This window comes from Chrysochloris asiatica, unplaced genomic scaffold (genome assembly GCF_000296735.1).
Source record: "Chrysochloris asiatica unplaced genomic scaffold, ChrAsi1.0 scaffold00072, whole genome shotgun sequence".
NCBI lineage: Eukaryota > Metazoa > Chordata > Mammalia > Afrosoricida > Chrysochloridae > Chrysochloris > Chrysochloris asiatica.
Window position 1 is genome coordinate 12,584,665 of NW_006408590.1, and position 14,822 is coordinate 12,599,486.

Here is a 14,822-nt window from a genome sequence, read left to right on the forward strand (position 1 = left end):
GTCGGAACCGACTCGATGGCACTTAACAACAACAACAACTCTTAACTTACACCCCTAGCTACACTGTGTCCCCCATACCTTGGTGAGTAACCTCACCTCCACCGGTGACCCTTGGCAGAAGCATTAGTTTAGCTTTGTACAGTATGCAGAGAGGGGAAGAGGGCTCAGGACACCAGTGAAACCCTCGTCTGTTATGCAGCTGTGTTAGACTTGCTTTATCACTTTGATTCCAAGGCCATAAATAATGAAATCAGCAGGAGAGGCTCCGCCATGGCTGCTTTGGCTATGGTCTTAAAGTCCCGAAAGTCAGCCAACGTTGACATCGAGTCTGTAATGTAATTAAACATCTCCAAGGCGCCTCTGACAGCTTGACATTAGGCCAGCTTCAGATTCTTGGAAAGAGACTACAGAAGGAGCTTGTCTGTTTTAAAGGTCATTTACAGAGTTTAGCGATCATGGATGCAGCAGGCCACTAGCCTTACTAAAATGGCCCACAACTGGTCAGTCGAAAAAAACGCTGGCTGACGGGGGCAGGGGGTGAGGGGAGACCACAGGTTCTGTTTCAAGGCAGCGTTGGCCACTCTGAGTAGATGTAGTGGGTAAAGCTCATCCATCCAAGTGGGGAAAAAAATGTATGGATAGGACATTATCATTGAAATGAAATAGCAGACGTAGCCAAGGAATAGTGTAGGGACTTGATCCCTTTGTGAATCTCGTGATAGATGAATGTGTGGAAATAGCAATGAGCAGAAAAAAGAACAATACAGGACTGGTGGTAATATGAGGAAATAGAAGTCATGTTGGAAGACTTGGAGCGAGTGTAAGAAATGACTGTGTTCACCAGAGAAATCAATTACTTCCATGTGTCCCCTTTTTTAAAGAACCTGTTTGACACTATGATGTAAAAATCAGACTGTGTACATCCTTTGTATTACATTTTTTTAATTAAATGAACTTTTGGCTCATAGTAAAAAGAAAGAGACAAAAAAAGCAAACCAAATGGTCCACAAGTATCAGACCATTTTAGTCATTCAGTAGTTACTCATTTACCTAGGGGTCAGTCGCCTGAGAGAACCCTCTGTCTCTGAACACAAAGCCCAAACGTGATTTGCTGATGAGTAATTGAGACTGAACGGAAAACTCTGGAACAGCTATTCAACCCATTCAGAAATGACTGGGAGCTCAGAAGTAAGCAAAGCTTCTGACCCATTGAAAGAAACACTATGAAGCAAACAGTAAGAGTAAGGCCATGCATTACCCAGCAAGCACCTGCTCAGAGCCACTTTATTCTGACTCCACACAATATGCTGTTTGGTTGTGAGGTTTCCAAGTCTACAGCAGATTGAGTAAAACGGAGCTCAAGAAGGAAGAGGAGCAGTGGAAACAACAAAAGATTGAAGTGGACATAGTTTTAGAGCGGTGGTTAGTGCCCCAAACAGGAATGGTTGTTGAATGTGAACCGCCAACCTTTCCATTAACAGTCCAGTGCTTATCCTACAGTGCCACACTCAAAATGACCCTGGACATCACATATGCAGAAACAAAATTATACTCAGAATAAGGCAAGAATATGTATTTCAAATGTTTTAGAAATGTTTGTATCATAAATGGAAAAAAATTAAACAACCTTAGTGGTTAGAATTAACATTTATGACTCTCCAGAACATTTAGCTAACAAAACAATACATCCCTCCAACTAAGATTTTATTGTTCATGAGCCTCTTGTGTTTAGAGAGTTTTTTGGTGGTAGAGGTGAGTTTTTTTTTTCACAGCTTTTTAAGTGACTTTCATGCTACAGTGCACTGCATACAATGGTATGAACAATGGATGTGCCAAGTTTATATTGTGATGGATAAAACTAATAACCAGAATGCAGGTCAAATACTGTTACAACAAATACTGCTACTGTAAAAAGCACTTATGCATCCCAGTTATCTCGACACCCCTATCGATTGCCCATTTATTTCAGACAAATCGGCATTACAGCAAAATTGTAGTGTAAAGAAGAAACTGGACCCACTCCACAAGTTTGGTTGTAACACAATTCAAGTTGTAATTATAGAGTCTCTTGGATTTCTCCAACACTTCTGTGAGAAGAATAAGCCTTAGGTAGACACAATACTAGCCTGGAAAGCTGGTGTTTACTTGCTGTTGCTAAGAGGAGAAAGAATTAGGAAGGAAAGGACACACGGAGTTGTATGGCAATGTCTCCTTAGGGAATTTGGTCTCCAGGGCCACTCTTGACCTTAATTCTTGTAGCCATCAGCCAGAGAGTGACTTGCTTCTAGCGGTGATGTAATGCATATATATTAAACCATAGGGTTGAAGACATGATTCACTTCCCATGGGTAACTGAGCACTTTGTGGTAACCTGGCCTGAAGATCCTAAGACAAAAAAAAAAGAATCAGAAATATGGATGTTTGGGACAAAGAGAATGGAGTTCTCTTTTTCCCGTGATGAACTGCTTTCAACATTACATGGTTTCAAAGCCCAGGCCACATGGATTATATATAGAACTGATCTAAATCCATCAAATGCATTCCATTTGGTATACAGGCCCTTGTCTTCCCACAGCAAGGATTTTCCATGCCAATTCATCTTTTGCTTGTAGATACAATGACATTTGTCATTTGCTACAGCATTATCTTTCTAGCCTTATTTCTTTGACTTAAAAATATTTTTTACGAATACATTTGTGATCAACAGTTTGTAGTACCCTTAACAGCAGAAGGGATTAACTCAGAATTCACTACTGATCAGTACAATCGGCCAAAAGGAAGAGGAGGGGAGAAGGAAATTGTCCACTGTTTCCCTGCTGATAACACCTGGCTCAGACCCCAGATCCACATCATAGTCCAAAGAAGTTCATAAATTCTGAGCACTGCTCAGCTTGAGGAGCCAGCCGGCAGTGCTCCTATGGAGTCATGCCATTAGTCTGTTCACCTCGGCTTGCCTCCTCCTCCAAGCCAGAGTAGAGTCAAACATTTACACATCCCAGGCTGGAGATCAGGTTGAAAAGAGGTTGGATGCTTTGCTTGGCTCTTGAAAGCACTGAGTCTATGTGTGGCGCTCGGACTGGAGAGCGTTTAGTTGCCACCTGCGTGTTGTTACTAGGACACCTGGAGATTGGAGGTGTTAGTTGGAAATAATGTTTCTGGGTTTAGTTTCTCCCCATACACTCAGGTTTATGGTACCTTTTGAACTCTGTTGCACTGACATGTACTAGTATCAAATTCAGCCTATTGCAAGTGGGAGCACTATGAAAGAGGAACAAGATCGCCCTTTGACTAGCTGGTGTTCAGAGATGGAGGTGGGGAGGCAGGGCAGTTGCAGGTGGAGATGATAAAGAAGCCATGCATAACAATAAAAATGGGTGTTTTTTTTTAGCAATTAAACCAATTTCCAGTTGCTAACAGGTGAGTTCTGGTTTATTCTTCCCAAACAATCTATTTTTTTCTAGAAAACACTGGTCTCTCTGATCAAAAAGGAGCATTCCTTCTGAGACTGTACCTAGCCCCCTTGTGGCCAAACTGTACTTACTCAAAGCAAAGTTGCCTGGTAAGCCCCTTTCCCCACCTCTGGTGTTAGGCCAGCTAGGGCCTACCATTGTGTTTGGCTAATGCTTCAGAGAAGTGTCTGCTCTTTGGCTATTGCTCGGATGGTTGTACAACCCACCCAGAGGGTTTATGCCCCTCCTGACAGCCAGACCCTGCACTTTCTTTTATATTATGCTACTGAGTACTGAGGTCAGTCGCTGCCCTCAGAAAAGACAGCTTCACCATGACTAACTTCCTAATAATCATTGAAACAGTCTCAAGAGGACATGTTCAAATGCTGGTGTTTCCAGGCCTGGCACGTTGTCAAATGGCAGACTCAGAGAACAAATGCGAGAGCTGGCCGTGGTCACAAGTCAGTCAGAAGTGATCCAAAGTTCAGGCTTCCCCCTGCCTTTTATCCTTCCACCCTCTTCTTCCACCCCTACTCGGTTTCTTCCGGTCTTCCCATCTGGAAACCATAGCATCTCATGGGTTCCAGGCACAAATTCTCAGATTTCAGATGTTTGGGAAATTTCTCGGCTTGGGTCATTCTTCAAGTGTAAGATAATTCAATTTGGGAGGAAAAACAGCTGAGATCTTTCCGCAGAGGAGAAAATAAATAAGGTGTGGGTGTCTTCCCTCGCCAATTCAACTCCAGAAACCACACACAACGTCTAACTTCAGAGAAGGTATTCTGCCTCCCACTCCCACCCCCGTCCCCAGGAGGGAATGGAATGGAAAAACAAAATCTCCACTCACAAAGAAACATATTTTCTTTCTTTGGAGGCATAAACACAGCTGGCATCAGATAATACAATGTGATTGATTGTATGTGTGTGTTCATGGGGAGGAGTACGGGTCTCAGGAGGGTAGAACCTAGAGCAGTGGAATGAAGCAAAAAGAAAATGTAGATGAAATCGGGGGAACAACATTATGAACCTTAACCCCAGTGTTGCATCTCCAGGGTCTTCTCTCTTTACAAAATGGGGTGAGCTTGTTCCTGATGTTGGGTTTTTGAAGAGGAATCCAATGAAGACATGCTCTATAGAGCTCAGCACTGTGCCTGACTCAGAATAAGTACTTAACATTCTAAGATCAGAGCAAAGAAGTGACAGACTGTGAAGATGCTTCCCTTAGGAAGAGTGCCAACTCGTGGTTTTCCTTTCTCTGTGTGCACCCATGTGCCTATTGTGAGTGTGTGTGTCGGGATATGCCAAGAGAACTGGACTCGATCAACACCAACATGTAGACCTTATGGAGAACAGAATTTCCCCCAAAGGTACACAACCATGAAAAATACACTGTAGTCAGTGAAATTTCGGAGTAAAACGATGGGCTAAACAGTGCAGGAGAAAGATGAGTCTTTCTGCTCCCGTAAAGATTTACAGCCTCGGAAACCCTGTACAGGGTCATTATGGCGACTCGATGGCACTTAACAACAACAAACAGTGCTAAAGCAAGTTTCTTACCTGTAGGACTTCTCAGGGCTTTTATGTTTAAAGTACATTGTACAGCTTCGAAAAGGGGACCGAGTTTGGTTCTCTGTTGTTCACTTTTAGGGAACATTGAATTAGAGATGAGTCCAACTCACCTTGCTTACTTGATGAGAAAACAGAAGCTCAAAGAGATGAAATGTTTTGCCCAAGGTCATATGGCTTCCTAGGAATTTCAAGGTCAGATGCAAATGTGGCCAGTGGCTCCCAAAAGAGAAAAGCTGTTTAGTGACTCAGAGCCCACTGTGGAGCATTCTTGGAGACACTCCCAGTATGTTGATACTAACGGGCTACAGTTCTCAGCTTCAGGACCTGTACCAGCACAAAAGCCACTGGCTGGATGCTTCCTTCTGAAGGTGACACCATGGTGAGTAGGGGCTTCTAGCCTTGTGGCACAGTGACTAAGAGAAGCAAGAGCAATGGGAGGCACCTGTGGTTCACTGGGCTGGGCACTTGCTCTTTGGAGCTGTGGCTGTCCCTTTCCCTCTTCCCTGTCCTGCCTTCCTGTTCCTCCATTCCTGCCTGCATTCTGAGGTTGCTGCTGTTGCGGGAAGCAGAGGCACTAATCTGCTTGATTAAGATCTCTACCAACACCAACACACCAAACACCAAGGAGAAGGTGCTTTGGCAGACCACTTTACCCCAGTGCAATGGGTAGAGCAGTTTTGGACTGAGTAACAGTGTAACATAATTGGAGGTGGGAGGCTCTAGGTCATCTCTTTACAAAGATGACCATGGAGCAGTCTCCATTGCCTTCCATGGCACATTAGCCTAAGTCCCAGAGAACCCCAAGGGGCTCTCGGGGTATCAGTGTGGCCAGTAGCAGTGCTGGTGAGGTGGGGTGCCAGTATGAGTGTGTGTGTGTGCACACAACACCAGGGGGAGTGTGGCATACCAAGAAGAAAAATGACTTGGCACCCCTCCAAGCCAACATCTTTTTAAATATTATATTAACACTTATTTGGGAGAAAGGATAGGAGCAGGCATATACATATGCATGGTTGGAAGATATCCGTGGTACATACCATGCTCATAGATTCCAAAGTCCTGATCTTGACTAACCTGACCTCTTCTTCAGAAGATCATTTAATGTCCATATGTTGTTATTCTAGTTTATCCGTTTTGAGATCTCACCCTACCCCTCTCCAAATGGCTTTCAAAGTGTTCCTTTCAACTCCAGTACAACCTTCTCTAGCTCATTACATTTTACTGAAGCTTTAGCATGTCTGACCTTATAGACTGTTGGCCCCCCTAAGACCAGGCCTATGTCATATGTATGTGTCGTGTCTTCAGTCTGCTGATTGAGCTATGCCCCTGTTCCTTACTTAGAAAGTGTAGGTGACACCCAGATCACAACACCTGCCACGTGGTCATGCACTGTCTTGTACAGGGTTCGTGGCCTTCCAAATAAAAAGAGACACCATGGTGGTATTTTCTTAGGAGATTATTAGACCTTCTGGAATGCAGCAAGAGCATTAAGCTACAGTAAGGGATAAATGTCCTCCCCAAAACACATATGTGTACACTTGCTCCCGTCTTCTCCTCTAAATAAGTGTTACCTAATACTTACTGAATATTAGCTGTCTTCCCTCTGCCGCCTCTTTTTGCCCCTGTCTTCAGCCTCCTGCTTGTCTTTCTCTACCAGAGACAAGCAAGCACTATCCGGAGGAATTCAGGGACAACGAATATGACTAGAACAAGCTATTGCTGGAGTATCTCCCACTCTCAGAATGCTGTTTCTCACCTATAGAGCGACTCTGTGTTAAAGGACGCAGGGCACCAAGTACGGCCTTGAATGGAACCAACCCGCTAGCCCGTTGTGTAATGCTCATATCCTACAGGGCACAGTACCAGGATGGCTTATTAATTTATTTAATGGAAACAAATTTCCTTCTACTGGTTGTTTGGCAGAGGATGAGAAGGGTATTATTGGTCCTCCTTACTATGAGAGAAAGAAAAAAAGGGAAGGCTGATGGATTCTGCATTTTTAAAAAAGTCTAAATACAGTTGGAGTGAAATCTTGTGAACTTGAACTTGTTTCCTTATATTAACACTAAGTCCCAAGATATGTTAACATAAGACCTAAGAAAATGGCATTTCCAGCATTAAGCTTCAGATTGGCTTCCTTTCCTGGGCAGAGGTGGACAAGTTCACAAAGCCCAGTGGCTATCTCTTACCTATACTCTCTTCTTCCTGAAATACGAGGGGGCTTCAAAAAGTTCATGGAAAAATTCCATTATCTTTTGATTCCATTTTTCCACAGATTTTTTTGAAGCCCCCTTATAGAGTAGAGTCTTTGCTGAGTGAAGTAACGGGAACCTGGACTCTTGAGTCAGAATCCTGGATCTAACATTTGCTGAGTGACTTTTAAGCAAACAACTTCCTTGGCCTCCAGTTTCTCATCTAAAATGGGAATCATAGAAGCTACCAAGCTGGATTGATGAAATAATCAAATAAGCTAATTCATGTAAAGATTAACACAGAACCTCAGTAACTAAAATATATTTAAAATTTTTACCATTGTTAGAAGGGAACATCAATATTACTATTGTTATTATGTGCTGTTGATTGTGTAGGGTTTCCTAAGAGCAGCTGGTGAGTTTGAACCGTTAACCTTGCAGTTAGCACTTCAGTGTTTATCCTACATTGCCATACCAGAACCCTCAAATACTACCATTATTGTTATAAAATCACTGTTGCTATTAAGTGCCATCAAATCTGTTCTAATTCATAGCAAAACCTGTATAAGGTGTTCTAGGAATGGCTGGTGGGTTTGAACCACCAACCTTATAGTTAGCAATCTAGTATTTATCCTACAGTGCCACACCAGAATGTGTTATAAAATAATATGTTACATTGTTATAAATAAAGCATTATCATAAAATATAGCAAAGTGCGAATACAGGTTATTTTGAGGGAAATTTGATGCTATCCATTTTCACTGCTAGAAATCTGTCTAATCAAAACAGATATTACATATATACAAAGCTTTTTATCATAGAACTGTAGTATTGTTTTTTATGGCAGAAGACTTGGTAATGACTGAAATGTCCATCAATGGAACATTGACTAGGTGCCTCAGGACCCTTCCATGTAGAGGAATGTTCTGCAGATAACTGAGGATGGGGCTTTCACTGCATGCTCAGCCCAGCCAATCAATAGTGCTTCTGAAAGTCAGCAAGACCTCAGTATTTAGACTGGAAGCCAAGCTTTCTGTCTTGCAATCACAGAACATTCTCTGAGATGCCAATAAGATGGTTTCATCCTGCTGGGAACATGGGTTTGTATCATCCAAACCAAATCCTGAAGAGCCACAAGTGTTAAAGAAGAAGCAAGGGACAGTCTTGATTAAATGAAACCTTGGTTCTCCGTCTCTCTCCGGTTACCTGCAAGTCATGAGGCCAGTAGGGTGGGCCACATGAGTTATGGCCCTGATGTTTGGACATCGTTAATCCTCCTTAGAGTTGCCTACTATGAAAGGAAGAAGAAAAGGTCATCTGATAAGCCATGTTCAAGCATCGAAAGTGGAATGACTCCCCTGATCCCTAGCCCTGGGATTTTACCTGTTCACTGAACCCAGAAACAGCACTAGGCTGGGTCTGGAACCTGGGCCCCACAATCATTTTGCCACTTTAACGTATTGTTGTTAAGTGCCATCGAATCGGTTCCGACCCATAGTGACCCTGTATAGGGTTTCAAGGAGCCGCTGGTGAGACTGAACCACCGACGTTGTCAAACTGATTTTGCAGTCCTGCGCATTAACCCACAGAGCCATATCAGGACTCCACTCTAACATGTAGTCCTGTAAAATGAACTTTCGTACTACGTTTGCTTTCTGCCAATCAGGAGAACTAATCAATGCCCCTTCTCCCCAACAAGAGCTTTTCTCTCTTGATTCACCCTTCTTGTTTGAATTGTTTGTGCTCCACCTGGCCTGTTTTAGGTTCCTTTGCCTGCAGAGGCAGACTCCACTTTATTCAGCGTCAGGAAAGGAGAGCCAAGTGAGCGTGTAAACCACAAGAAAAAAAAAATCATAATGCAATCCTAGAAGTTCTTGGTACTCCGAAACGTCACCTCCTATTACAGTGGTTCATTATATACATCCTTGAACACTCCATTTTGACCTGGTGCTAAGCAAAAAACTGAGGAGAAGGACTCTGCGCCCCCTAGAGGTTAGAATATGCAACTAGCAATGATTTGCAAACATAATTTTAAAAGTGTGATGCAAAGAGTTGATGTGCTTGGCTGTTAAAGGTTTAAGTTCATTCACAGACACCTTACAAGAAAGGCATTGTGATCTACTTTTTAAAAGCCAGTCACTCGTGGACATATGGAGCGGCTGGGGACACTGGACTCAGGGAAGGAGAGGGGCTGTGTGCTGACCGTCGGGTGGCAGGACTGTGGGGTGTACCCTTTGGTAGTTTGATGGTGCGTGGAGGGGATTATAATCATTGCAGTGAAACGAAATATGATAGGATGAATGTAAAGCGGATGTTTTCCCATGTTGTTGTTAAGTGCCGTCGAGTCAATTCCCACCCACAGTGACCCTGTATAGGGTTTCCAAAGAACAGCTGGTGAGCTGGAACCACCAACCTTGCAGTAGACCCACATAATTCACAATAAAAACTTAAAAAACAAAAGCCAGTCATTGAAAATCCTATGGAGCAGAATTCTACTCCGTCATGCATAGGGTCCTCTCCATGATCAGAGTCTACTTGGCAACTTTTTAATTTTTTTCAGGTGCTACATGGAATCCTCCACCGCATGTCCGTCAGTTTGCCATACTGTGGTGGCTTGTGAGTTGCTGTGATTCTGAAAGCTATGCCACCAGTATTTGATCAAACATGCAATCAAGTTGTATTGATCATTATTGGTGATTGGAATGCAAAAGTTGGGAGTAAAGAGGAAGGATCAGTAGATGGAAAATACGGCCTTGGTGATAGAAATGATGCTGGAGAATGCATGATAGAATTCTGCAAAATCAATGATTTGTTCATTTCAAGTACCTTTTTTAGACAGAATAAGAGACGACTATACACACGGACCTCACCAGATGGAATACATAGAAATCAAATTGACTACAACTGCAGAAAGAGACGATGGAAAAGCAGACTATGGAAGAGACCATCAATTACTCATATGCAAATTCAAACTGAAGCTGAAGAAAATGAAAACAAGTCCATGAGAGCCAAAATATTACCTTGAATATATCCCACCTGAATTTAGGGATAATCTGAAGAATAGATTTGAAACACTGAAGACCGAAGACCAGAAGAGTTGTGGGATGACATCAAGAACATCATACATGAAGAAAGCAAAAAGTCAGTAAGAAGACAAGAGAAAAGGAAAAGGTCAAAATAGATGTCAAAAGAGACACTGAAACTTTCTCTCCAGTATGTTGTTGTTGTTGTCAGGTGCCACTGACTCGGAACCAACTCATAGCGACCCCATGCACAGCAGAACGAAACAATGTCCGATCCTGGGCCAACCTCACTAATGCTGCCACACTCGATGCCATCAACGATGCCACCTGGCCGATCCATCTCATTGGGGGTCTTCCTCTTTTTCTCTGACCCTCCATCTTACCCAGCATGACATCCTTTTCCAATGACTGTTCCCTTCTGACAATATGTCCAAAGTACGAGAGACAAAGCTTTGCCATCCTGGCCTCCAAGGAGCACTCTGGCTGCACTTCTCCTTTGGCAGTCTATGGCACTTTCAGTATTCTCCTCCAACACCACAATTCAAAGGCATCAATTTTTCTACGATCTTCCTTATTCATTGTCCAGCTTTCGCGTCCATATGAGGCTATTGAAAATACCATGGCTTGGGTCAGACGCACCTTAGTCCTCAAGCTGACATCTTTGCTCTTCAACACTTTAAAAAGTTCCTGTGCAGCTGATTTTCCTAATGCAATACGTCGTCTGATCTCTTGACTGCTGCTTCCTCGAATGTTGATAGTTGATCCAAGAAGAATGAAGTCCTTGAGAACTTCAATCTTTTCTCCATTTATATGGATGTTGTTTATTGGTCCAGTGGTGAAGATTTTTGTTTTCTTGACATTGAGATGCAATCCATACCAAAGGCTGTGTTCCTTGATCTTCATCAGTAAATGTTTCAAGTCCTCTTCACTTTCAGCAAGCAAGGTTGTATCATCTGCATATCACAGGTTGTTAATGAGTCTTCCTCCAATCCTGATGCCACGCTTTTCTTCATAGAATCCAGCTTCTCGTATTATTTGCTCAGCATACAGGTTGAATAAGTAGGTGAAAGAACACAACCTTGTCTCACACCTTTCCCAATTTTAAAACATTCAGTGTTCCCGTTCTCTGTTCGAACAACGGCCTCTTGGTTCAGATACAGATTCCTCAGAAGTATAAAGTGTTCTGGAATACTCATACTTCTCAATGTTGTCCATAGCTTGTCATGATCCACACAATCGAAAGCCTTTGCGTAGTCAATAAAGCACAGGTAAACATCTTTCTGATATTCTTTGCTTTCAGCCAAGATCCATCGGACATCAGCAATGATATCTCTCGTTCCATGGCCTCTTCTGAATCCAGCTTGAACCTCTGGAAGTTCTCTGTCAATGTATGATTGTAGCCGTTTCTGTATTACCTTTAGCATAACTTTACTCGCTTGAGATATCAAAGAGATTGTCCGATGATTTCCGCATTCCATTGGGTCACCTCTCTTTGGAATGGGCACAAATATGGATCTCTTCCAATCAGTTGGCCAGATAGTTGTCTTCCAAATTTCTTGGCAGAGATGAGTGAGTGCTTCTTGTACCGCCTTACTTTCTTGAAAGATTTCAATTTTTATTCCATCAATTCCTGGTGCCTTGTTCTTTGCCAATTCCTTCAATGCACTTTGGACTTCCTCCCTGAGTATCATTGGCTCTTGTTCATATGGTACCTCTTGAAATGGTTGAACATTAACCATTTCCTTTTGGTACAATGACTCTGTGTATTCATTCCATCTTTTCTTGATGCATTCTGCATCATTCAATAATTTGCCCAGAGAATCTTTCAATAACGAAAGTTGAGGCTTGAATTTTTTTTCTTCAGTTCCCCCGGCTTGAGAAATGCTGAGGGTGTTCTTCCTTTTTGGTTTTCTAATTCTAAATCATTGCATATTTTATTGTAGTATTTGGTTTTATCTTCTCGTGCTGATCTTTGAAATTTTCTGTTCAGCTCTTGGACCTCTTCAATTCTTCTCCAGTATAGAGATGCTAAAGCAAATGGAAGAAATGAAGAGGTACAAGAGTTGAACAAAAAATTTCAAAGATCAGTTCGAGAAGATAAAGCCAAATATTACAATAAAATGTGCAAAGATCTGGAGTCAGAAAACCAACAAGGAAGAACATGCTCAGCATTTCTGAAGCTGGGGAAACTGAAGAAAAAATTCAAGCCTTGAGTTTTGTTACTGAACTATTCTCTAGGCAAATTATTGAATGATGCAGAACGCATCAAGAGAAGATGGAAGGAATACAAAGAGTCACTGTACCTAAAGGAAATGGTTAATGTTCAACTGTTTCAAGAGATAGCATATGATCAAGAGCCAATGATACCAAAGGAGGAAGTCCAAGGTGCATTGAAGGAATTGGCAAAGAACAAGGCACCAGGAATTGATGGAATCAAAATGGAAATCCTTCAAGAAAGTAAGGCAGTACAGGAGGCACTCACTCATCTCTGCCAAGAAATTTGGAAGACAACTATCTGGCCAACTGATTGGAAGAGATCTGTATTTGTGCCCATTCCAAAGAGAGGTGGCCCAACGGAATGTGGAAATCATCGGACAATCTCTTTGATATCCCATGCGAGTAAAATTTTACTAAAGGTAATACAGAACTGGCTACAATCATACATTGACAGAAAACTTCCAGAGGTTCAAGCCAGATTCAGAAGAGGCTGTAGAACGAGGGATATCATTGCTGATGTCAGATGGATCTTGGCTGAAAGCAAAGAATATCAGAAAGATGTTTGCCTGTGCTTTATTGACTACGCAAAGCCTTTTGATTGTGTGGATCTTGACAAGCTATGGACAATATTGTGAAGTATGAGTATTCTGAAATACTTAATTGTACTTCTGAGGAATCTGTACCTGGACCAAGAAGCAGATGTTCGAACCGAGGATGGGAACACTGAATGGCTTAAAATAAAAAAAGGTGTGCGACAAGGTTGTATTCTTTTACCATACTTATTCAACCTGTATGCTGAGTAAATCATCCAAGAAGCTGGGTTATATGAAGAAAAACGTAGCATCAGGATTGGAGGAAGACTCATTAACAACCTGCCATATGCAGATGATACAACCTTGCTTGCTGAAAGTGAAGAGGGCTTGAAACATTTACTGATGAAGCTCAAAGAGCACAGCCTTCGGTATGGATTACATCTCAATGTCAAGAAAACAAAAATCCTCACCACTGGACCAATAAACACCATTCTTATCAATGGAGAAACGATTGAAGTTGTCAAGGACTTCGTTCTTCTTGGATCAACTATAACATTCAAGGAAGCAGCAGTCAAGAAATCAAATAACATGTTTCATTAGGTAAATCTGCTGCACAAGACCTTTTTAAACTGTTGAAGAGCAAAGATGTCAGCCTGACCCAAGCCATAGTATTTTCAATAACCTCATATGCATGTGAAAGCTGGACAGTGAATAAGGAACACCATAGAAGAATTGATGCTCTTGCGTTATGATGTTGGAGGAGAATATTGAAAGTGCCATGGGCTGCCAAAAGAACCAATAGATCCATTTTGGAAGACGTGCAGCCAGAGTGCTCTTTGGAGGCCAAGATAGCCAAACTTCGTCTCTCATACTTCGAACATATTGTCAGGAAGAACCAGTCTCTGGAGAAGGATATCATGTTTGGTAAGGTGGAGGGTCAGAGAAAAAGAGGATGTTCCCCAACGAGATGGATAAGCCAACTGGCAGCATAGATGGACTCAAGCGTGGCAACAGTAGTGAGGTTGGCCCAGGATCAGGTAGTATTTCGTTCTGCTGTGCATAATGCCCCCATGAGTCGGTTCTGACTCGATGGCACCTAACAACAACAACATGGAGTCCTGGTGTGGTGCTGTTGGATAAGCACTGGATCACAAGGGTGGTTTGAACTACAAGGTCAGTGGTTCAAATCCACCCTATAATTAAAACCGACTTTATGGCACTAATCACAACGACAACACATGGCGTCCTGGTGTGGCATTGCAGGAAAAGTACTGGATTACGAACCATGAGGTTGGCTCCCAGCTGCTCCTTGGAAACTCTGTAGAATGTCGCTCTGATACAGAATAGACTCAACAGAACTTAACAACAACAACATGCTGTCAACAGTGAAGAGTGAACTGTGAGACAGGCAGATCCAAGTCCCAAATTGACCAGCAGAAGATTCTGATTCCAGTTCTCCCTCTAAAACCATAGTAAGTCAAGTTCAACCTTTCTTCTTGCTCCCATTTTTCTGTAAACTTTTCATGCATATTTTCAACTAGATATAAAGTGGGGCAAGACCAGACCCTTGACTTCTCAGCTGCCTCCCCTTTTAATCACTTCCCCACTAATAGAAGTCCCTTTCCACCCCCTTGCAGTACCAGACTAGGCCAGCAGGGGTCTGACATTCGTTGCTTTTAACCCACCATGACTTGCTCTTCTTAGTGATGCTTTATGAGAATGAACGTGGAAGTGAGCAGCCAACAGTGATGGCTTGAGACAGGGGAACTCCTAGGTATAAGTACCACATCCTTTACTCATTTATTACCTTTGGTAATAAGAATACAAACAGCACAGTCC